Consider the following 25297-nt stretch of genomic DNA (forward strand, 5'->3'; position numbering starts at 1 on the left):
TGTTTTTCCTCCTTCTGTGAGTAACTGTGTTCTCTTTTGTCGTGGGCGTTTATTTGGTATTGTACCTGACCCTATTGTTGTGGACTTGCCTATTAAAATACGCTACTTGGACATCTCTGCTCTCCTGTGCTTGACTCCTTCACCTACCTCTAAATACAATATCGCAACATCCAGGTAGAACCCTTTGGGTTCCAGGTAGAACCCTTTCCATACCGAGAACCAAAGAGTTCTCCTATGGTGTCAGCCAAAGAATCATTTTGGAACTCTTTTTACTTAGAGTGTAGGCAGAGCTATAGATGCATGGACCTACTGACCATCCATTTACAGAACATGTCAAACAATCTAACTGAGGCAAAGCTTTGATAGTGTTAATCCTCCACTCACTAGCCCTCTCCTCTCCTCTCCTTTGTCTCTCTTCTCTCTCTCTCCTCTCTGTCTCCTATCTCTCTTCTCTTCTCTCTCTCCTCCCCTCTCTCTCTGTTTCCCTTACTGTTTCTCTCGCTCTTTCTCTCTCCCTCCCTCTCCCGCTATCCTCTCTCACTTCTCTCTCCCTCTCTCCTCTCTCACTTCTCTCTCACTCAATGTTTCTCTCTCCCTCTCACACACAAACACCCCCCACCACTCCAGAGGAAATAAAAGGCATGGTGTCAGGACTGTATGTACACAGTGTAGAGGTGTGAAAAAGACCAGGATAGGAACATTAGTGTTTGTGTGTTCTTGCATTCACAGATGAATGCATGCATGTGTATGTTTTGTGTGTGTGTGTGCATACTGTATATTTTCATCTCTGTCACATGTAACCACTCACAATGTGCATACTGTGTACCTTTCTTACCCATATCTCATTCAAACTACCATTATAGCAGCTAGTCTACGGTCTTAAACATAGTAAGCAGTGCAGTGTACCTAAGAGAATCCTACTGTATTTCTCACAGATCCATCTGTATTGATAGGAACAATCATAGCCCCACCATTCTCCTGTCTGATGATCCTTGCCACCATCAGGCTGTCCTCACCACCATCAGGCTGTCCACTTCTCCATCAGGCTGTCCACCCCTCCATCAGGCTATCCACCCCTCCATCAGGCTGTCCACTCCTCCATCAGGCTGTCCACTCCTCCATCAGGCTGTCCACCCCTCCATCAGGTTATCCACCCCTCCATCAGGCTGTCCACTCCTCCATCAGGCTGTCCACCCCTCCATCAGGCTGTCCACTCCTCCATCAGGCTGTCCACCCCTCCATCAGGCTATCCACCCCTCCATCAGGCTGTCCACTCCTCCATCATGCTGTCCACCCCTCCATCAGGCTGTCCACTCCTCCATCAGGCTGCCCACTCCTCCATCAGGCTGTCCACCCCTCCATCAGGCTATCCACCCCTCCATCAGGCTGTCCACTCCTCCATCAGGCTGTCCACTCCTCCATCAGGCTGTCCACTTCTCCATCAGGCTGTCCACTCCTCCATCAGGCTGTCCACCCCTCCATCAGGCTGTCCACCCCTCCATCAGGCTATCCACTCCTCCATCAGGCTGTCCACTCCTCCATCAGGCTGTCCACTCCTCTATCAGTCTATCCACCCCTCCATCAGGCTGTCCACTCCTCCATCAGGCTGTCCACCCCTCCATCAGGCTGTCCACTCCTCCATCAGGCTGTCCACTCCTCCAATACCTACACATGAAACAACTCATAGAATGAGACTGGCCTACTATACAGAACTCCTTAAATGTCTTAAGATGTGGTCAGTAGTGTGCCATCCACCCATTTCCAGATCCCCTCAGTAACAGGGTCAGTCAGACCAGTCCAGACATAGTCTCTCTCTCCATCTCTCTCTTTCGTTTTCTCCTCTCTCTCTCTGTCTGTCTGTCTTTTTCTCCTCTCTTTGTCTCTCTTTCTGTGTCTCTCTCTTTCTGTCTGTCTGTCTGTCTGTCTGTCTGTCTGTCTGTCTGTCTCTGTGTCTCACTCTATGTGTGTCTCACTCTCTCTGTGTGTCTCACTCTATCTGTGTGTCTCTGTCTCTGTCTCTCTCTCTCTCTCTGTGTCTCACTCTGTGTGTCTCACTCTCTGTGTGTCTCACTCTCCCTGTGTGCCTCTCTGTCTCTGTCTCTGTCTCTGTCTCTCTCTCTCTCTCTCTCTCTCTCTCTCTCTCTCTCTCTCTCTCTCTCTGTGTCTCTCTTTCTTTCTCTCGCTCTCACTCTCTCTCTCACTCACACTCACATACACACACCTGTTCCTCTTGACTGTTGATAATCACCAGGTTTGCTCCTCTCTCTCAGCAGCCCTGGCTGTTCGCGGTCCAGGTATTCTTCTCAATGGAGATGTAGTAACAACTGCAACCACAGCTCTTCCATCCTTGCGGCAGCTCTATACATTTGATAGGTATTGCTTTAGTCACTTTAATTCCACTCACATTGAATTAAGCATGCAGTGACTGTCAAACAGCACAGTCATTCGCCAATTTTACTCACTGATCACACATTTCTGTAGCTGGCATCTTTCTGCAGTCAGGGTGTTTATCTGGTCTGTAGCTGGTCTCTCTCTTTGGTCATGTCATTGTAGCTGGTCTGTAGTTGGTCTCTCTCTGCAGGCAGCGTGCTGTTGCTATTCTGTAGCTGGTCTCTCGCTAGTCAGGGTGTTGAAACTGGTCTCTAGCCTGTCTCTGTCTTCAGTGTGGTTAGTTTTCAGGAGAGACACAGTCGGTAACAACAGTTTTTCTATCTCATGGATGTTCTTGGCATAATCTGCAATGATTAAGAATCAATCACTTACAGATAATCCTTTCAATAAATTATTTAAATATATGTGGGTAACTCTTAACCCCTTATAAAGGGTTGTTTACTTAATATAATAGTTTGTACAGGCTACCACACTAGTGCTTATAGTTGTTTAAAATAATAGTAATGACATGGGAACAGTGTAGGGTTTCCGTTCGCTGGTAATAGCTAGCTTTTGGACCATGTTGCAGCTGGAGTGAAATGTGATCTCACCTATTTCAAAATTTCAAATGAATATTTTCACCTCTGTCACATGTAACCGCTCACAATGGTGTTTTCCCGTTAATTGTAATATGGAATGAACATTTGTTTGTGACCTACTGCCTTGTGCGCATTGCTGCGCTTATAATGTGAAGAAATAATAGTTTATCAACATTTTATGCTAAAAGTTCTGATCTGTTGCATGAGCCTCACTGCTTGAAAGTTTTTTTCATGTGGCCTTGGCCTACTGGTTGTATGAATTTGGGATATATCGTCCCACAACTGTCCCAGAGTCTGTTAGGGAATAGGCTATTTCCTTCTCAACAAGCTCACCAATAGAACAGGCAAACTTTTCTACTCTGGGGGACAGTCAATTGACACATGCTAGTGATTTTTCAGTTCGATACTCATCTTGTTGGCTGAGGAAAAGTAAATATGGGCTGTTATTCTAACACAGGCGGCTCGTGGGTTTCAAGTTTGGGGAAGCTAATTTTCACCATAAAAAGGCACCTTTATAATAAAGCTTTCCATGCATCCTGGCATTTGCAGACTTATGTAAGATAGTTTACTATTTCTAATGTGATGATTCGATTGGATAGTCATAATTTAGGCTAAAAATACAACTCAGTCACTATATCCTACATTTATTCTCCTTTCTTTGCACAGGAAAATGTTGTCCTTTTATAAACACAGTTTATGCAATTCTACTACATTTGATCTGACTGTAGACATTAGCAGAATCTTACAGGGTAGCCTACTATACTGACACTGACAAACAGATCAATAAAAACAACGCTGTCTGAACTATGATCCATACATTAGGCCTACGAAAAGGGCACGCACAAATACAATAGGACGTCCATGCAACCGGGAGTTGGAAATTATTGTCCAAAAACAATTGGAAGTGGCATTGACCCAATGATAAAGACAGTGAATATGCACCAACAAGAAGGGGCTGCAGGGTAGCCAAGTGGTTAGATCATTGGACTAGTAACTGGAAGGTTGCAAGTTCAAACCCCCAAACTGACAAGGTACAAATCTGTCATTCTTCCCCTGAACAGGCAGTTAACCCACTGTTCCTAGGCCATCATTGAAAATAAGAATTTGTTCTTAACTGACTTGCCTGGTTAAATAAAAACGATAGGCTACTGTTCACTCAATTAAGTTGAGCATTTTGATAACTAAGAGCCAATTTATGCTTGATCCGAAAAGGTGGTCGGAGACTCAGTATGGAGAGCAATTGCTGAACCACTGGAGGTATGCAGAGACCAAATTGAGCTCTGTACCAGAATGCTGTGCATCTCCCCAATTTTGTAAAACTGCAGAGGGTTCTGTATATCTGCGCATTAACATGATTGGTTGACGGTAGGTGAGGGTGGGAGGTTCTGTATAAACACAAACTCCCCACCCTTGACAACTTCCTTCACAACGGCTCTGAGCTGCTCTGCGAAGAAATATGAATGTCCTTACTTTTGCAGAGGCCATATCCCCGTAAATGTGGCACCGCCAATACAGAATACAGATTGACCATGCAGGACCGTTAAAAGTCAGACTGAAGTGTTTTCATTGTCTTCTCTTTAAAGGAAAAGCCATTTGTTTTTTAACATTTTTTCACGATTGTATTTTTGAATTTTGCAATATGCCTGGCCGGGTCTCTCTGCTTTTCACTGACAGTCACAACTCAACAATCGTCTATTTGGTATTTTTGACAGGCTCTCACCAAATTGCGGGCCATTCCAAATATAGGTCAAGCGATTTAAAACAATCCACATCTTAAAAAAAAAGAAGTTAATGAACCTCTGTGGCCAAATCATGCTTTCTGGTGTAGTAGCCTCTTTTGTAGGATTTTATTTCTTCAAAGACAGGAGTAAGCTAATTCGGCAATACAATTTTGGCAATTTAATTCAATTTACTTTCCCTAACCTTATGGACGAGCTGCCTACGTATTCTAACATCTTCAAACATCTTTAAACACTTGTGTTCAAATGCAGTAACTTCTACTGTTGTAACTTCTGCTGTTGTAACTTTTTCTCTTGTAACTTCTACTCCTGTAGCATCTACTGTTGTAACGTCTACTCTTGTAACTTCTACTCCTGTAACATTTACTCTTGTAACGTCTACTGTTGTAACGTCTACTGTCGTAACGTCTACTGTTGTAACGTCTACTGTTGTAACGTCCACTGTTGTAACGTCTACTGTTGTAACTTCTACTGTTGTAACTTCTACTGTTGTAACGTCCACTGTTGTAACGTCCACTGTTGTAATGTCAACTATTGTAACTTCTACATAACAACTACTGTTGTAATGTCTACCTACTGATGCAACGTCCACTGTTGTAATGTCTACTGTTGTAACTTCTACTCTTGTAACTTCTACTCTTGTAATGTCCACTGTTGTAACGTCTACTCCTGTAACATCTACTCTTGTAACTTCTACTCTTGTAACGTCCACTGTTGTAACGTCTACTGTTGTAACATCTACTGTTGTAACGTCTACTCCTGTAACATCTACTCTTGTAACTTCTACTCTTGTAACGTCCACTGTTGTAATGTCTACTGTTGCAACGTCCACTGTTGTAACGTCTACTCTTAAACTTCTACTGTTTTAACGTCTACTCTTGTTACTTCTGTTGTAACATCTACTGTTGTAACTTCTACTGTTGTAACGTCTACTCTTGTAACGTCTACTCTTGTAACTTCTACTCTTGTAATGTCCACTGTTGTAACGCCTACTCCTGTAACATCTACTCTTGTAACTTCTACTGTTGTAATGTCCACTGTTGTAACGTCTACTGGTGTAACGTCTACTCTTGTTACTTCTGTTGTAACATCTACTCTTGTAACTTCTACTGTTGTAATGTCTACTCTTGTAACATCTACTGTTGTAACGTCTACTGTTAAACTTCTACTGTTTTAACGTCTACTATTGTAACTTCTACTGTTGTAACGTCTACTCTTGTTACTTCTGTTGTAACATCTACTGTTGTAACTTTTACTGTTGTAACGTCTACTCTTGTAACTTCTACTCTTGTAACGTCCACTGTTGTAACGTCTACTCCTGTAACATCTACTCTTGTAACTTCTACTGTTGTAATGTCTTACTGTTGCAACGTCCACTGTTGTAACGTCTACTGTTGTAACGTCTACTCTTGTTACTTCTGTTGTAACATCTACTCTTGTAACTTCTACTGTTGTAACGTCTACTCTTGTAACTTCTACTGTTGCAACGTCTACTGTTGTAACGTCTACTGTTGTAACGTCTACTCTTGTAACTTCTACTGTTGTAACGTCTACTGTTGTAATGTCTCATCATGTAACTTCTACTCCTGTAACTTCTACTCCTGTAACGTCTACTCCTGTAACTTTTATTCTGTAACTTCTACTCCTGTAACTTCTACTGCTGTTACCTCAGTTGTAGTTTTGTGTCTGTTTCCTGCACTGCTGGGGGCCTGTGTGTGACACAGCCTAATGTAAGAGACAGTTATAACTCTCAAACCAGCATGACTGTCACATTTTGACCTTAGTTCCTTTTTTTGTCTTTGTTTTAGTATGGTCAGGGCGTGAGTTGGGGTGGGCAGTCTATGTTTGTTTTTCTATGTTGGTTTTTGAGTTCGGCCTAGTATGGTTCTCAATCAGAGGCAGCTGTCAATTGTTGTCCCTGATTGAGAATCATACTTAGGTAGCCTGTGTTTCACTTTTGGTTTGTGGGTGTTTGTTTCCATGTGAGTGTTTGGGCCACACGGTACTGTTTCGGTTTTGTAAATTCACATTGTCATTTATTGTTTAGTGTTCTGAGTTTTAATTAAAAATCATCCTGCCAAAGGGCACACTTTTTAATTGTATTTTATTATTTTGTTATTTATTGAATATTCGAAACATACAATATACTTTCAGTGAAGCTGCTCAATAACTACATCATACCAGTCATCCAACAGATTCCCATTCAGAACGACACACAGAAGAATCCAGGGTCAATGCCCTGCTCAAGGGCATGTTGACCGATCTACCACCAGGCCATAAAACGTGAACCCGAACCCTCCAAGATCCTCCCCTCAGTTCCCCAATAGCTGTCCCTCAGCCATTCAAGACCCCTCCCACAGTCCCCCCCCACTGAGGAAGAAAACCTCAGTTTCCTGCACTGCTGGGGCCTGTGTGTGACACAGCCAATTGTAAGAGACCGTTTTAACTCTCAAACCAGCATTACACTAACCAACACCACTTAAAACCAGCCTTAGTTTATGATTGTTCAGGATGCAATTCCTGCCAAAGGACACACTTTGTTATTGTATTTTTTTTAACCTTTATTTATCAAGGTGAGTCATTTAACAACAAATTCTTATTTACATTGACGGCCTGAAACACGTACACGCGTACGCACATACACACACGCACACACACATACACACACACACACACACATACACTATATACAAATGAATGACTCCTGCCATCTACACTACTGTAGGTATGTATCCCAAATGGCACCCTATTCCCTATATAGTGCACTGCCCATGTACACTACCAATAGGGCTCTGGTCAAAAGTAGTATATACACTACCGTTCAAAAGTTTGGGGTCACTTAGAAATGTACTTGTTTTTGAACGAAAAGCACATTTTCTTTCGCAATTATGTTAGCACAGCTAAAAACTGTTGTTCTGATTAAAGAAGCAATAAAACTGGCCTTCTTTAGACTAGTTCAGTATCTGGAGCATCAGCATTTGTGGGTTTGATTGCAGGCTCAAAATGTCCAGAAACAAATAACTTATTCTAGTTCTGGGAAATGACAGCTATTCCGTGCAAAAAATTGCCAAGCAGCTGAAGATCTCGTACAACGCTTTGTACTACTCCCGTCACAGAACAGCGCAAACTGGCTCTAAACAGAAAAGAAAGAGGAGTGAGAAGCCCCGGTTCACGACTGAGCAAGAGGACAAGTAAATTAGAGTGTCTAGTTTGAGAGACAGACGCCTCACAAGTCCTCAACTGGCAGCTCCATTAAATAGTGCCCGCAAAACACCAGTCTCAATGTCAACAGTGAAGAGGCAACACTGGGATGCTGGCCTTCTAGGCAGAGGTCCAGTGTCTGTGTTCTTTTGCCCATCTTAATCTTTTCTTTTTATTGGCCAGTCTGAGATATGGCTTTTTCTTTGCAACTCTGCCTTTGTAGATATTCCATTAAAAATCAGCCGTTTCCAGCTACAATAGTCATTTACAACATTAGCAATGTCTACACTGTATTTCTGATCAATTTGATGTTATTTTAATGGACAAAATATGTGCTTCTCTTTCAAAAACAAGTACATTTCTAAGTGACCCCAAACTTTTGAACGGTAGTGTAGGTAATAGGGTACCATTTGGGACTCAGCCCAGGCATATACCCTGCCTTCTTCATTCAGCTACATGAAGTGCAGAAAGTCTTAACACTTATTAAACACTTTTCCGCCACATTGCATAGTCTCATCGAACTTCAATTGAACCTTAGGTTTAACGTAATGACGTATTTGACATGATTATTATGTTATCCATCGGAGAATACTCAGCCAGACAAAGCAGGAATGATTGCTGTAAATGTGTGAGAGAAAGAAAACTGCACATTAATTTCTAACTGAGACCGAGGGGATAGGTGTGACTGTCTGTGTGTCTGCCTGTGCGTGACTGCAAATTCAACCAAAATAGGTGTGTGTGTGTCTGTGTGTCTGCCTGTGCGTGACTGCAAATGAACAGGTTTACCAGGGAATGAGGAAGTCACACACACACTCACAGCCCCAATAACACATGGATCAGCAAACAGTTTCTGCACACTCAGCATAAACATTCATCAGATGGCACAAACTCAGACCCACTGAGTCCAGGCCTTGCGGGAGCTCGCACACTGAATCTTAAAGATGTCCTCCAGTCATTTTTTAAAAACTTATACACTTGAAAAGCGATATCCCAAGTATAAATACAGCAAAGAACACACACTAAATATTGTTTTGAGCAAAATTGTGTTATTTTAGACCCAACTGCAAACTTCATGTAGTAGGCCATTCAAGGAGTTGGTCTGATGGTGACTTTGTGATGTCATCAGCCTCCCCCTTGCTTGAACAAAAGAGGAAAGCCCCCTCATGACTTACCTGGACTATCTATTGATATGTTAATTAAGACAGATGAAAGGAGGGTACACACACACACACGCACACACACAGTGTTGTATAACTAACCTTGTGGGGGGACACAATTCAGTCCATTCAAAATCCTACTTTCCCTCTACCTTACCCTAACATTAACCCCAAAAACCTAACCCTAGCTCCTAAACCTAAACCTAATTATAACCCTAATACTAATTCTAACCTTAACCATAAACCCCCTAGAAATAGCCTTTGATCTTGTGGGGACAAACAAAATGTTCCCAGTTGGTCAAAGCTTTGTTTGTTTACTATTCTTGTGAGGTCTTCTGGTCCAAGCATAGTTCAACACATCCACACACACACACAGAACAGGACAACACACACGTACATAAAAAGGCAACACAAACACACACACGCAAAATACACACATGCACACACAGCAGGGCAAAACACAGGACTGCTGTGTGCGTGACTGTTTGACTGTGTGTGCATGGAGACAGAGGGGGGCCTTGTAATAGTGAAGAGTCTAAATAAAGGTAGACTGGCTCCAGTGTATTGGCGCGACTTGCCCACTGTATCGGCATGCATCTTATTGCTTGAGAACGAAAGGGCAAAATATCAACAGCAAATTATGCTTATAAATCAAGTTTGTATGTATAAATGACCAATCCAAAAATGACTTCATTGAGTCTTTTAAGTTAGGTCTGTTATTATCAATGTTTTACTTTAAAACAAGGCAACAGTAAACATGTTGTCCCCCATGAATGAGTGAGAAAGCTACACACACAAATATCATGCCGCCAAGACATGCTAAACTAGACACTAGACATGCTAGACATGCTAACCATGGTAGTATCCACATTTATGTAGAAGTGTTTAGAAACATATTCTATTCTTATTTACAAAAAAAGTGACTCCAAAATGACACAATACATTATTTACCATTTAATTTCTATTTAATTTCTATTACCATTTAATTATCTGAAACACAACCAAAACAAACAGCAAATGCATTCAAAAAATATTTAGTCACAAGCTTGATGTAGTCATTCCGTGCTATGAATAACTTTTTACTATTTTATTACAAATATAAGTGAATTTGTCCCAATAGAGTATTTACAAAAAGTGCTGTAATTTTCTAAACGGTTCACACGATATGGATGAAAATACCCTCAAATTAAAGCTGACAATGTGCACTTCAAATCCAAACTTTTGTAGTATAGAGCCAAAAGAAGAAAAAATGTTTCACTGTCCGAATTATTATGGAGGTCACTGTAGGTAACACATTTCATGATTTAAGGTCAAACGGGGTGAGGTGCGTGACCTTTCAAGTTTGCAATTTCAATCTCTTGTTATAGTGCCACTATCTGGCAAATCAGTGTCATTTTGTAAATTCCCGGATCTCTATGGAAAGACATAGAGTTTCGTTACAATCATGCAAATGCTGTCTGAGATATTGCTCTATGTTAGTCACACTCAAACAATGAAGGGCAACAGATCCACAGCCCCTTGTCACGTTCTGACCTTAGTTCCTTTGTTTTGTCTTTGTTTTAGTATGGTCAGGGCGTGAGTTGGGTGGGTTGTCTATGTTAGTTTTTCTATGATTTTCTATTTCTGTGTTTGGCCTGGTATGGTTCTCAATCAGAGGCAGCTGTCAATCGTTGTCGTAGGTAGCCGGTTTTCAATTGTGTTTTGTGGGTGGTTATTTTCTGTCTTTGTGCTACGTGTGTATGTCACCAGACAGGACTGTTTAGTTTCGTTATAGTTCATTTTGTTATTTTTGTATTAATTCAGTGTTCAGTGCTTCCTTTAATTAAAAGTATGAACACTTACCACGCTGCGCTTTGGTCCTCCTCTCATTCTCCCGAAGACGATCGTTACACCCCTACCCGATTTCATTGTGGAGGATGGTGATACAGTGTTCCCATGATCCAATCACACTTCACATGATGTATTCTATGTTCTTCTCTGAACTCTAATAAGGACAGATTATTTTATAATTATTGATTTTATTTTTTACTTTAGCTTACTTGGTAAATATTTTCTCAACTCTTCTTGAACTGCACTGTTGGTTAATTTACTGGTGGAGCAGACTGGTCTCATAGACTATTTTTATTTATTTAACTAGGCAGGTCAGTTAAGAACAAATTCTTCTTTAAAAATGACGACCTGCCCCGGTCAAACCCAGACGACACTGGGCCAATTGTGCTCTGCCCTTTGGGACTCCCAACCACAGCCATTGTGATACAGCCTGGAATCGAACCAGGGTCTGTAGTGACGCCTCTAGCATTGAGGTGCAGTGCCTTAGACCACTGCAGCACTTGGGAGCCACAGAGAAAGATGTAGGCATGTAACATAGTAAACGCAATTCCAGGACACCCATATTAGTATATGTTTTGTTTGATATGGTTACATAAGATAGGTTACTTAAGGAAAAAACGAAAGGGTTATAACGCAAATGTCTAGCAACCCAAAGGTTGCGCGTTTAAATATCATCAAAGACAACATTAGCATTTTAGCTAATTAGCAACTTTACGCTTCTTACCACTTTTTAACTTCTTTGCAACAACTTAGCATGTTAGCTAACCCTTCCCCTAACCCTAACTTTGACCATTTTAGATAACCCTTCCCCTAACCCTTTAACCTAACTCCTAACCTTAACCCCTAACCCCAACTCCTAGAGCCAGCTAACACGAGTGTTAGCCACCTAGCTCACGTTAGCAACAACAAATTGGAATTTGTAACATTTCATACATTTTGCAAACCTGTAACGTATTCTACGTTTTGCAAATTCGTCACATACCTTACAAATTGCAATTCGTAACATATAATACTAAATGGATGATGGACATCTACAAATTAATATATACCATACCAAACAAAATATATGGAATGGAGTGTCTCTGATTTATATACAGAATAATATGAAATCCTCTGAGACGAGGTCAGGGGGTCCAAAATATGGTAGGGTTGTCAAACTCAGTTTTTTTCTTTGGGGATGGTTGTTTAGTTTTTATTGGGCACAGGAGAGGTTAGTGTGTTTTTCCCTGGTTTATGTTCACTCTTTTTCAGGTGATACTATATAATGTATTCCATCCTGGACTCATTTCCTCATCTGCTTGCATGCACCGCCCCTATATCAACGTGTTCTGGTACTTCCCTTATGCACTATGCTTTTCCATGTGCTAACTTTAACCTTACCACAGATCAATATAGTCTACCAGTCTGTCTATCCTGCCCTCTATTCACCATTCATAGTGACAATAGTGGTCCAGATCTGCAATAGGCTAAGTAGCAATCAAACCACACATAAAAGCATTCATCAATTTTCAACATGAATCCACAAGAACAAATCGGAATAGCTGATAGGCAGAGGAGATTCCAGGTGTATCATAGCGCATGAAAGAACAGTGAAGACATGAGACACACAGCTCAAAAGCTTCCATATTGATCTTGTTCAGGGACAATGCTACCTAGACTAAACTAGCCTACAACACCACAATGCAATGAAAAATAATGATGTGAAAATGTCATTTGAATAATGTCGCAAAAGCCCTGTGATTTGAATGTTTCATTCCAGTTGGATACGTTGTGGGTCGACTCAACAGTTTATAAGGTCTAGAAAGGCACAGTAGCAGGCCAGTCTGACTGTATTTTTACTTCTGATACTGATGCGCTGTCTGTTACAGATCCTAATTCTCCCAAGTCGTCCTATAATAATGTGGCCCCATATACTCCCAGCAGGCCCAGTTATTCAGGAAAGCTTAACTTCTGCTCTGCTTCCTCTCTAACCCGAGCATCTATTCCTCGCGCATCTAGAACCTAATGCTTCAGTATGACTTTTAAAACCTTTTATAGGTGGCATAAACACAATCAGTCACAATATTTTAATCTGGTTAGGCTACTTTAAAATTCTCCTGTAAGCATGCGCATGTTCACCCAAAATATAATTCCAGCATCCTCAAAATGGCTTGACATGAACCAGGTTCCCATCCAACCTTTTTATAAAAGTAAAGTAGCCTCTAAATAGTCTGATAAAAAATGTCACCACATCATGGGAAAGCATACAGTTTATTAGGCTACAGAGGAAATACATTATGATGAACTTCACAGGTTGGTGAATGTGCACCGTGATGAGTTTGATGCTCCTTTACATATATATTATTCTGGTGACATGATGATCGATGCTCAACTGCCATTTTGTCCATTATAATCTCATGTATTTGTATTTATTAAGGATACAGCAACATTAAGACAGTTTTTGAATAAGCCTGTAATGTAAATAAATGAATGTCAAATGTCAAGGGGTCTGTGTATATTGGAGGTAAATCAGAACGTTCATAGCACACACACACACACACACACACACACACACACACACACACACACACACACACACACACACACACACACACACACACACACACACACACACACACACACACACACACACACACACACACACACACACACACTATATATATACAAAAGTACGTGGACACCCCTTACAATTTGTGAATTCGGCAATTTCAGCCAGCCTCTGGACACAGACTGACCAGGTGAATCCTGGTGAAAGCTATGATCCCTTATTGATGTCACTTGTTAAAACCCCTTCAACCAGTTTAGATAAAGGGGAGGAGACATGAAGGGGAGGAGAAAGAAGGATTTTTAAGGCCTAAGACAATTGAGGCATGGATTGTGTATGCGTGCCATTCAGAGGGTGAATGGGCAAGACAAATATTTAAGAGCCTATGAACAGGGTATGGTAGTAAGTGCCAGGCAGGCGCACCGGTTGGTGTCAAGAACTGCAACACTGTTGAGTTTTTACACTCATCAGTTTCCTGTGTGTGTCAAGTATGTGGACACCCCTTCAAATTTGCATAACTTATAACCACCCAAAGGACATCCAGCCAACTTGACACAACTGTCGGAAGCATTGAAATCAACATGGGCCAGTGGAACGCTTTCGACACCTTGTAGAGTCCATGCCCCGATGAATTGAGGCTGTTCTGAGGGCAAAATGGAGGGGTGCAACTCAATATAAGGAGTTCTTAATGTTGTGTACACTCAGTATATATACTACTATACTTTCTGCAGGGGTGCCATACTACTATAACCGACTCTGTAAAACATCACATTTCACTGCACCTATCCGGTGTATGTAACAATAAAAAATAAATCATTACAAAATAATAATATTTTTAAATAGTAATAATAATATTGAAGTCCCTTTATGGCGGGCACTTTCTGATTTACCTCCCAAGCCCTCTCCTGGGTAAGTTAGAGGAGAATTATGTGAAGCGAATCCCTGGCTAGTGGCTACAGTAGGTTTCACTTTCAGGCATCCGTTACGCTACTAGGTTTGTGACACCCGCCAGAGATTACCCATACCTCCAGTGTTTTCTTGCCAGGACACAATGTTAATTTTCACCCTCAGACTCACTGTTTTTTTACGAGGTGCTTCGCAGCAAACAGTAATGCAACATGTCAGGGGTGAGAGTCTAGTTAAAAAAGATGCTTGTTTTTCTTCCACCCACATGGTGGAATCGGTTGCACCCCTCCCCCACCCCAACTAAGCCCGTGTAATGCACGCATCCCGGCTGTTTTGTTTTCACAGAGGGTAAATGTTAGGGCAGATTTAGGGAGTACCTGTTGCAGGCTGAAGTCAGGTATGCAAGGCTGAGGACATGAGCCTAGGGGCCACCCACACACTCACACACCACCCTCCTGCTTTCATCCACCCTGAGAGAAGAACAGATCTAGTGATATGGGAGTGCCCAAGGACCATGCTAGCAGAGCAAGATGTTGACCTCCGCTGGGACACAACTTATAGAGCTGTGAACAGCAATTGAGTGCCATTCCCATGGCCCGTGGTGATACAGATTGCAGTACTCATCTGAGGCAGATTACTATGACGCATGACTTCACATTCAAGTCTCCCTTTGATTGAATCTGGGATAAGCACATGCACAAACAATTTGCAGAGCCTTGAAATCTGGGCCGGGGGCAGAAGTATCGTCTTATTTAAAGTCAACACAGAGAATGAAGAATAGGTCCTTGGTACATGATGCGTTTCTTGGATAGCAGGGTGTTTTAGGATTTGAGGAGATTGACCTTTCGCTTGACCTAGCAGTTAATAGAGTCTAACCTTTAGGTGGCCTATATGGAATATTATTGAATCTTAGAAGCATTACTCTGAGGGTTGTGTAATGTTGAAAAAAGGCCTACAAGACTATTTCTTGCAAATGAATGGGACTGGCATAGACCCACCTCTCACTCCAAGTTATGCAAATATTTTCATGTGGACGTTTGAAAGGGGTTTTGTTCAAAGTGAAAACCCATACAAAATCATATTAAGCATTATTCTTGTTTCATTGATGACATCTTGCGTTGCTAATTCATTAATTGATGATGTCAATAATTTACTTCATCGATATCAGCGGTTTTTATTTGATTAAAGCCCTTACATTTGTAGACCCTTACATTTCTATACAATTTCACTCCCTGATTTGGAGGGTGAACCCGTGCAGGACAACAAACACTTTAGGAGACCCTCAGATGATTCTCAAATCCTCTGTGATATTCATTAAAACAGCAGCATAATGTAGAAAAAGGATGGAGGCCACGCAGGGATCTCATATTTACTCAGTAGATACTAGGCTCCTTTGAGAGTGCATTTTAAGGGTGTTGAAGGTAGGCTCACAATGCTTGACAAATGTATTTAAAAAAATAATTTTGGATACTGCTTTCTGGGTGGCTTGTTGATAATCTAAAATATGAGGCTTGTGTCCAAAACAAACCTCTCTTAGCCAATTGCAAGCCTCGGATAGTGATGTCCCTCTCGCAATTCCAAAATTGTGCGGGGTTTGCGGACAGATCTGATTCACTGAACACAATGTTTTCTGAAAGTATGCAAAGAAATTACAATTTATAATAGGGCCGTAAGGAATATCATGTGGAGCTCTCAGATTATGAGTCTGTGACCTTGTAACTTGGGGTGAAAACCCCTTGTGGTGCAAAATCACTTACCATTATGATAAAATGGCTTAACGTTTGTTATTGCACTTATTCTGTTCAACACAGACCTCATTATGTTGTTGCAATTCCATTCAATACATTTTAGAGGCAGACAAAGTTCACATAGTTCCCATCAGGTTTGAATTGAACCCACACTGAATGGCAGGCATGTTGATGGGGTATGTGTGGTGCCTGATCTTTTTGCAGTCTGGCCCCAGAAAAAAGACTTTGCACTTTACCGTACATACAGTACATTTAAAAACATTAAAATGTGGTGCGTGTGTTTGCATCTATCAGTTACACATACATGTCAGTACATACCCACAACAAGTGAGGAACCTGCATGTGTGTCAGGTATAGAGCGATCATGACAGCTCATGGCTTGGGCTCAGCTGCTAGCGTTTATGACGACAGATCTTGGGTTTCAGGCAGCTCTGCTTCAACCCTGGCAGGGTGGGCGTGGGGTCCCAGCCCCAACAGTAGTAGGAAGAGAGGCCATGTTGTGCCTCTACTGAACTTTGCGAGGTGCGGCTTGTCTCAACACCCGAGGACCCCTGTCTGTGTTACATTTCACCATGTAATTAGATTACTAATGTAGTGTGAAATGAAATGTGGGTTATTCGACAAAACCGGCATTCTCGGGGGCGACTACCTTTTTCCCAATATGTCAATAAAGTGCATGGTTTTCTTCAAAGGTGATATTACAATGGAGTCATAAGTGCTGCTTCCAATGTTCATCTGTGTTGCCAGAATAATTACTTTCTATGACCCCCCCCCCCTCCTATCTCCCAGCTGCTCTCACACTAATTTCAAGGTTATTTCAGAATAAAACAGTTATACATAGAGTGCGCATAGTGGTTGTAGGCTTTTTCTAACCTCCCAAGCTTTTCAATGGCTTCCAGCTGCCTCTTTAGGGCACTTTGGGAATATTACGCCCCAGTCACTTGATAATAGCCTTACAGTTGATTAGCAATCCTCCATTCAGAGGTGAAAGATAATTATACACATTCTGAGTTTCATTTTTTAAATAGTTTTACATGTGTATTTCTGTTGACATTACGCTGATTTATTCACTCTGCCTTAAGTCTATTTTAATAATTGGCAGATTTAAGTCTAAGGTTTAATGTATACCATGAAATGAAACAATACATTCAAGATGAAATATATGTGAAGTAGACAGATGGTCAAACATATCCATGCCAATATTCCAAATCTCAAACCAAATTTAGGAGGATATTGAGTTATAAAAAAATTATAGAAAAATACAAGCAGCCATGCAGCTGCTTGAATGAAAACCACCAGCTGTTGGCGTACACTCCTCCAATATGCACTAGGAAAACTGTGAGCAGGCTTTTTGTAAGGAAAATACCAGAAAAAACATTCTAGATAAACACAAATAAATTGAATTTGCTGTGGGTCAGTGACCTAGGGAATGACTAAACCAGACCTTCAGCTGCAAGCCCCTGTAGGTGTGTCTGGAGACATTAGGGGGATGGAATGGCACATCATGTATTTTTCTTTAGGGAGAGTTTGCAGAGGCTCAGGCCCATTTTCACATCACATGTCACGTCTAAACGCCAGATTTCCACCCTAACTTCGTGTCTCGTAAATAACGGCAGTTAATTCGCTTCCTCGATGCGTTTACCAATTGTTGATTTGCAAAGAAGGCATTCAAATCAAACTGTCCTGGGTCTTGTACACAGACAGGAAGCGTACTAATTTCACTTGCCATTAACACTGCGAGCCATTGGCTGTTTCACAGCGAAAAGCAGTCTCTGTATACTCTCACTCTGTCATATAATATATGATGCAGGGGAGCACACATCTGGTGACAATCAAGGGTATCAGTCTTGACAGCGTAACTGTCAACACGCATCTCCAGCACCAAATCTCTGCCGGCTTTCATATTTTATTCCTCCATTCCAGAAACCATTTCTTTGTTTTCTCCCTCTGCACCGTAAGCCAAGAGCTTGTTTGCACAGATGACTCCATGATCGTGTGTTTTTCACAGCGGATAAAAGACTCAACCCCAAGTGCATTCTTCAGCAGGCAGTTGTTGGAAACAGACTGCACATATTTGACTTCTTTGGATTAGTGGTATTTGTTCGTGTTTACCATGAACATGCAGTACTTATTAAAATAGAGCGGTAGTGGAAATTCTGCTGAAAGTCAGTTCTCTCTTCCAGTCATTGGGAATCTTTTCTACTGCAGAGCGCAGTGTCATAGAGAGGGTTGGCGCAAAGCCATGTGTGAAGCATGGAATCCTCTCTTGCATTGTCTAGCATCTAGGCTTTGACAGAGTACTGCTTGCTCTCAGGGGTCTGTTGAATATCTCCAATGGCTATGTCAGACCAAGGATTTAGATGGAAAGGATAGTTAGCTAATTGAACAATGAGGTTTGATACCTATAGTATTGTGACAAATCTAGCAACTAGCGTCAGTGTGTACAGTAAGTTGTTTGCCTCACCTGACTCTGAGAGGTGGAATGAATGCTTGGTTTGAGCACCGCACCAGTTGGGTGGAGTTCATATCTGGGACACTGTAAAGTCCATGGAGAATAAGAGTACCTCCTCCCAGCTGCCCACTGCACTGAAGATAGGAAACACTGTCACCACCAATAAATCCACTATAATTGAGAATTCCAATAAGCATTTCTCTACGGCTGGCCATACTTTCCACCTGGCTACCCCTACCCCGGTCAACTGCCCGGCACCCTCCACAGCAATCCTGTTGTCCAGACCTCTGGCAGTCTCTATGGGGGTGCCAAAGGGTTCAATCCTCGGGCTGACTCTCTTCTCTGTATACATCAATGATGTTGCTCTTGCAGCTGGTGATTCTCTGATACACCTCTATGCAGACGACACCATTCAGTATACTTCTGGTCCCTCTTTGGACACTGTGTTAACTAACCTCCAGATGAGCTTCAATGCCTTACAACTCTCCTTCCGTGGCCTCCAACTTAAATGCAAGTAAAACTAAATGCATGCTATTCAACCGATCACTGCCCGCACCTGCTCGCCCGAGCTTCAATGCCTTACAACTCTCCTTCCGTGGCCTCCAACTGCTCTTAAATGCAAGTAAAACTAAATGCATGCTATTCAACCGATCACTGCTCGCACCTGCTCGCCCGTCCAGCATCACTACTCTGGACGGCTCTGACTTAAAATATGTGGACAACTACAAATACCTAGCTGTCTGGTTAGACTGTAAACTCTCCTTCCAGACTCACATTAAGCATCTACAATTCAAAATTGAATCTAGAATTGGCTTCCTATATCGCAACAAAGCATCCTTCACTCATGCTGCCAAACATACCCTCGTGAAACTGACCATCCTACCGATCCTCGAATTCGGTGATGTCATCTATAAAATAGCCTCCAACACTCTACTCAACACAGTGCCATCCGTTTTGTCACGAAAGCCCAATACACTACCCAACATTGCGGCCTGTACACTCTTGTTGGTTGGCCCTTGCTTCATACTCGTCGCCAAACCCACTGGCTACAGGTTATCTACAAGTCTCTGCTAGGTAAAGCCCCGCCTTATCTCAGCTCACTGGTCACCATAGCAGCACCCACTCATAGCACGCTCTCCAGCAGGTTTTTCTCACTGTTCACCCCCAAAGCCAATTCCTCCTTTGGTCGTCTTTCCTTCCAGTTCTTTGCTGCCAATGACTTGAACGAACTGCAAAATCTCTGAAGCTGGAGACACTTATCTCCCTCACTAGCTTTAAGCGCCAGCTGTCAGAGCAACTCACAGATCACTGCACCTGTACATAGCCCATCTGTAAACAGCCCTTCTATCTACCTACCTCATCCCCATACTGTATTTATTTCTTTATGTATCTTGTTCCTTTGCACCCCAGTATCTCTACTTGCACATTCATCTTCTGCACATCTACCTTTCCAGTGTCTAATTGCTATATTTTAATTACTTCGCCACCATGGCCTATTTATTGCCTTACCTCCCTTATCTTACCTCATTTGCATTCACTGTATATAGTCTTTTTGTTTTCTTTTGTTCTACTGTATTATTGACTATGTTTTGTTTATTCCATGTGTAACTCTGTTGTTGTATGTGTCGAATTGCTATGCTTTATCTTGGCCAGGTCGCAGTTGCAAATGAGAACTTGTTCTCAACTAGCCTACCTGGTTAAATAAAGGTGAAATAAAATGACAAATAAATACCATTGATAGTGCCCCTGCATCTCTCCTGTAAGTTGGAGTGTACAGAATTGGGTTTACCATTTAAATGGCATTAAAATGTTATTATGGCAAATATCAATTGTATGAATGCACTTGGTAGACAACATTAGAAGTACAGTGCATTCGGCAAGTTTTCAGACCCCCTGACTTTACCCACATTTTGTTACGTTACTGCTTTATTACATTTTTTCCTTATCAATCTACACACAATACCCCACAATGACAAAGCGAAACAAGTTTTTAGAAATGTATGTGACATTTATAAAAAATTAAATACATAAAGGATTTACATAAATATTCAGACCCTTTGCTATGAGCCTCGAAATTGAGCTCAGGTGCATCCTGTTTCCATTGATCATCCTTAATGTTTCTACAACTTGATTGGAGTCCACCTGTGGTAAGTTCAATTGATTGGACATGATTTGGAAAGGCACGCACCTGTCTATATACGTTCCCACAGTTGACAGTGCATGTCAGAGCAAAAACCAAGACATGAGGTCGAAGGAATTGCAATTAGAGCTCCGAGACATGATTGTGTCGAGGCACAGATCTAGGGAAGGGAAGCAAAAAATATCTGCAGCATTGGAGGTCCCCAATAACACAGTGGCCTTCATCATTCTTCAGTGGAAGAAGTTTGGAAACACCAAGACTCTTCCTAGAGCTGGCCATCCGGCCAAACTGAGCAATCGGGAGAGAAGTGCCTTGGTCAGGAAGCTGCCCAAGAACCTGATGGTCACTCTGACAGAGCTCCAGAGTTCCTCTGTGGAGATGGGAGAACTTTCCAGAAGGACAACCATTTCTGCAGCGCTCCACCAATCAGGCCTTTATGGTAGAGTAGCCAGACAGAAGCCACTCCTCAGTAAAAAGCACGACAGCCCACTTGGAGTTTGCCAAAAGGCACATAAAGAACTCAAAATTCTCTGGTTTGATGAAATCAAGATTGAACTCTTTGGCCTGAATGCCAAGCGTCACATCTGGAGGAAACCTGGCACCATCCCTACGGTGAAGTAGCACCTTCCAACAGGACAAAGACCATAAGAACACAGCCAAGACAATGCAGAGTGGCTTCGGGACAAGTTTCTGAATGTCCTTGAGTGACCCAGCCAGAGCCCAGACATGAACCCGATCGAACATCTCTGGAGAGACGTGAAAATAGCTGTGCAGCGATGTTCCCCATCCAACCTGACAGTGCTTGAGTGCATCTGCAGAGAATAATTGGAGAAACTCCCCAAATACAGGTGTGCCAGGATTGTAGCGTCATACCCTAGAAGTCCTGTAGTCGCTGTCAAAGGTGTTTCAACAAAGTAGTGACTAAAGGGTCTGAATGCTTATGTAAATGTGATAATTCAGTTTTGTACTTTTAATACATTTGCTAAAAAAACTGATTTTGCTTTGTCATTATGGGGGATTGTGTGAACAACAATTTAATCCATTTTAGAATAAGGCTGTAACTTAACAAAACGTAGGTAGGGGTCGAATGCACTGTATGTTTTCTCTCAGGCTGTGTAAAACTGATACCATGTCTCTTTGGCCAGTGAATTCTATCTACCCCAGTATTTCTTTGCCTAATTCTTCCAAGACCAAATTACTTGTAAATTACGGGTAGACTGGCAATAGCAAACATGCTGCCATTTATCACTGAAACTAAATACTTCCATTTTTCACATTGCTGAAGTCAGTCTTTCATCCCTTTGCTGTCATAATGCTTCTATTCCCCAGTTGTCTGTTCTGCACAGTTAACAACAATTAATCAATTGCCAGCAAACACTTCTGAGGGAAAGGAGAAACTATAATCTAATTTTAGATGGCAGTAATGTATTTCCTTAATAGGTATATACAGTATGAATGTTCTGCTTGTTCTGAGTCTGTCTGCCTTATAGTATTACTCTTTATCCAGGTGCAATATGGAATACATATGGAGAGAATACTCAAAGAGTTTTACTTTACATTGTTGGATCAAGGTTTGCGGTTCCCTCAGGCTAACATCCACCTGGCCAGTTGGGGCCCAGGTGGTGACCCTTGGCATCACATGACTGGCTTTTAGTGAAATACCATGTTAGTCCAGATCCAAAGAAGAATATTGTATATACGTATTACAAGGGGATATCTAACACTAGAGCTATTTTAGGTTTTCCAGTGTGATATGCCCTCTCTTTCAACTATAGCTGTTTTCAGTTCTCAGCTTGGTCTTCCAGTTATTGTCCTTTATTTCTCTGGCTCTTTGTCGTACTCATTAAAATATGTAGGAATTTTTATGACCATACGAGTAGGAGTTTAATTTAGGTTGCTTTACAGGTGGAACCCCTGTCTCGGTGGGCAGGGAAATGGTGCAGCATGGAGCGTGGGCTCTGTTCATTTTTAATGGGCTGCGTCTGCATTTGCCTGCTGAAAATGACAAATATCCACAATGAATGCATATTCCGTATTTTGGTATTAGATCCATGAAAATGTTTCTCTTCGACATTCTAGCTTAACTAAATACCGTTGAAACTTTACAACTGAACATTATAGAGGAAATATCGACTGGCCTTTTGCAAGATTCCTGAGTTGGCAGTAAAACTCAAGCTCCGTTAAAAGACTATTAATTGGCAATGAGTGGAAAATTACATGTTGGAGGGATTCAGCTGGACTACATTAAATGAAAGCATTGAACGTAGCACACCTGGTTTTTTCACAGCACTGTTGGGAAAAAGATAAAGATGATATAGGGAAATCTGACTCCCATGCTAAATCTTCACTGTATGTTTTACTAATACCTGCTATTACAGCCAGTAACCCTAAACTAATGTCAAATTCCCCCAAGTATTAGGCCCTTTTATTGATGTTGTATTTTATTATTAGTCCTCTGAGATAGACATTAGACCAATCAGATCTAATAAATAAACATTTACCCACTCACCTGTACGGTATCCCTCTTAGCAGGGCCAATAATAAACCTTTGTTAATGCAATAGATCACTGATGTCACATGGTCAAGATGATTGGGTGGAGGAGGTGGGATGGTGTGACCTGCAACAGGGATTAGCCAGGCACAATGAGAGTGCATCAACCATTATTTATTATTATTATGATTATTATTATTATTTTTGAGTGAATCAACCATTTAGCCTATCCACAATCCCTTCGAGTCCAAAAAAAGCTATTTCCTCTCCCAGTGGGTGTAGCCTAGCTGCGGGTTCATATTCCACAGGTTCGACATAGAGCAGAACATTTCTGGAAACATTTGGATTTCTTTCCAGACCTTGCTATTTTTGTAATTGTTTTATGACTTGCCAATAGAGGGGGCATTACATCGGTTTGCACAGGAACAGTGCTGAAAGTATTTTACACATGGTTAATCTCAGCACCGAAAGACCACAACTTCTCACTTGTTCCAATTGGGGTATTGAAACGTGTCTCACTTTATTCTTCCATAAAAGGTTTGAAATGGGTCTAGATTCAGAGCTTCATTTGAATGTGATGATGGAGCAGGAGGAACCTTTACAGTGCTTTTACTTGGCTTTTACTTGGCTGCTTTACAATGCTTTTACTTGGCTGTGTTGCGCCTAACCGTCAGATTTCCAGAGCTTCACTGAAAACACTCATTAGGAAATCTGCAGTCCTGAAAAATATTATTGACAGCATTGATTTATGAAACAATAAATAAATACATGGACAATGACACGTTTCTTTTATAGAATGAAGCATCATTGTGGATATGACGGTGGTCCTTTAAGAGGAGAGACTTGATTGGATTGAAAGCTACTTAAAGTACAATGTGAGTCATCCCGCCATACATCTACTTAAATAAGACAGGCGATCAATTGTCTATCAACTCAAGTCCGTTTCATTAGGTCTATTTGCTACCAGCCAACCATCATGTCTGTGTTAAGAGTTCCTTTACAACACACTGAGGCCTTGTTGATGCATAGTACTGTAAGGACACGGATGTACCTTCTGACATGAAACAATGCCAGTCTGTTAAAAAACTATGAAACCCAGAAAACAACTAGGTATATTCGTGTCACCACTGCCAGACAGTCAGGAAGAGGCAGGAAAGGAATACACTGGTTCTCTGGGGCAATGCAAATGGTAGTGATGTGTACATCTTACGGTGTAGGATCTATTCTGATCTTTTTCAAGAGACATTGGGTCATACATACAGTAATACAAAACAGTAGAATGGTAATATGTGCTTATCAAATAACTAGTACACCAAGTCAGAACAAAATGTATAGGTCTACAGCAGTGAGGAATGAATGCAATCTGAGTGTCTCATCATATATATATATATATATATATATATATATATATATATATATATATATATATATATATATATATATATAATCCACATATTTCATCTCACGGAAAATGTAGTGAAATAATTAAACCAAGCTGTAAACACGCCTGTTCCCTGGAGGAAATATTATGGGAAACTGATGTAAATTTCAGGTTGTCTTTTTTTGAAGCGTATTCATATATCGCCACAAGGACATTGCAAAACAGTCACAAGAAGTTCAGGTTTGCAACATTTGAACTTGACATTTTATCAGAAGAAATGGTAGTGAGTTAGTGACGTTGTAGTGCATTCAGAAAGTATTCAGACCACTTGACTTTTTCCACATTTTGTTATGTTACAGCCTTATTCTAAAATTGATAAAAAAATATAAAAAATCCCCTCATCAAACTAAACACAGTACACCATAATGACCAAACAAAAATGGTTTGTTTTTTTACTAATTTATTTAAATGTCAGTTGGCTTTTCATAGCTGAGCATTCAGAGATCTCAGTACTCAGTATTTTGTTGAAGCGCCTTTGACAGAGATTACAGCCTTGAGTCTTCTTGGTTATGATGCTACAAGTTTGGCACACCTGTTTTTCTCCCACTTTTCTCTGCAGATCATCTCAAGCTCTGTCAGGTTGGATGAGGAGCGTTCCTTCACAGCTATTTTCAGGGATGTTCCAGAAATGTTAGATCGGGTTCAAGTCCGGGCTCTGGCTGGGCCACTCAAGGACAT

The sequence above is a fragment of the Oncorhynchus masou genome, chromosome 32, assembly GCF_036934945.1.
Source record: "Oncorhynchus masou masou isolate Uvic2021 chromosome 32, UVic_Omas_1.1, whole genome shotgun sequence".
In the NCBI taxonomy this organism is placed as follows: Eukaryota; Metazoa; Chordata; class Actinopteri; order Salmoniformes; family Salmonidae; genus Oncorhynchus; species Oncorhynchus masou.